The sequence below is a fragment of the Trypanosoma brucei genome, chromosome 6 (assembly GCF_000210295.1).
Source record: "Trypanosoma brucei gambiense DAL972 chromosome 6, complete sequence".
NCBI classification, from domain to species: domain Eukaryota; phylum Euglenozoa; class Kinetoplastea; order Trypanosomatida; family Trypanosomatidae; genus Trypanosoma; species Trypanosoma brucei.
The window spans coordinates 766,091-767,638 of NC_026739.1; positions in this window are offsets into that span (position 1 = coordinate 766,091).

Sequence of the window (1,548 nt, forward strand, 5' to 3'; positions counted from 1 at the left end):
TCTAATATATTGTAACACTTTTTAATGAAAACTCGAAAATATGAAAATTTAGTAAAATACGTACGATAGTAACATATATATATATATATATAAAGTAGTATGGTGAAATGGTATGAAAAATGAGTGCTATTATTAAATTTTTTCCATTTTATTTTATAGATATTATTTATAGTTACAATATAATAATAATAATAATGATGAGAGTGTTGTGGGTTTGCACATACTAATATTATAATAATGGTGGTGTTGCAAAACTTCTGGAACAAATAATAGAAGTGTTAAAGACAGAAGGGACCGTAATGAAACAGGAAAACAAGTACCCACTGTTCATTCGACGTTGGACCAAGGAAAAAAATTACAAACCTGGCGCTGAGGGGAATGATAGCTGAGAAATATGCCGCAGCGCTATGGTATTGTTGTGTAGGGAGCTGAGGCTGTTTAACGTAGAGACACTAGAAGGTGTAGAGGTAAATACGTATAGAGGTTGTTCCGTGGTAATGTTCCACGAGCTTTAGCTTATCGGTGACAGTAGAATCAAACGATATGATGCGTAATAACAGAGAACAAACATCAGGAGAAGAGTTATGGTATCGCAAGACTGTGTAGAAACAGCGAATCATAGTAGACCTTATACGTAGACGGGTTACAAAGTTATGAGATTGGACAAATGTTTTTTTTTCTGGAATATGGCATGTAAAACTGTAAAAAAATGGTCGAAAAGGCATTTTAATATGTGGTGTGCAAAGTTGATTAGAAGAGTATATTACAGTCTACGTTAGTGTGTAGAACCTTTCAAAACTGAGTCTTTTCCCTGATTAATTTTAAACTTCTCACAGCTTTCTGTTTTGTCAAATATAGAATGGGGAAATAATAGTAAAGAGGAATGAAAGAAACAAAGGTATTTATATTTCAGCAGTCATAAATAAATAAAAAGTGCATACGACTGCCAGCAGACTCTAGCGTAACGACTAGCGGGTACCAAGAGCATGAAGGAAGATCCAAGTCAACTACCGGCTATTTCAGCGGTTAGTGCAGAGTCAAACATTCAGAATTTTTGATGAAAATACAGGATCAGCAAGTCATGAGGCAAATAAAGCAGGCAAAAATAAGAAAGTACAGGAAAAAGTGTGCCTATCGCAAAAAAACGAAAAACGAAGCGAGAAGAGTATTACAACAACATTTTTTTATGAAGCTATGGTGTACCAAAGCCACGGCAATAAATGATGTGTGAAGCAGCGACTGACAAAACATCTAGAGAAAAAACTCTAAAACTACTTCAACCAACACAGACTGTATAACCAAGAAACCAAAACGACAAATATCAGGGACAAGCAAGTTTTAGCATAGAGAAGGGGGATGTTCAGTAATTGTTTGAGCGCAGAAGCCCTACAATTTTGTAAACTGCGCTACCTTACCACAACTCTTTCACATCTTTTTCAAGTCGACAAAGCAAAATGGGCTTCCACACAGACACAATCATTGGATCCTAAACGGAATACGAACGGAAAGTTGTAGAAAAAGTACGAATCGGCATAGAGAAAAAGGCAT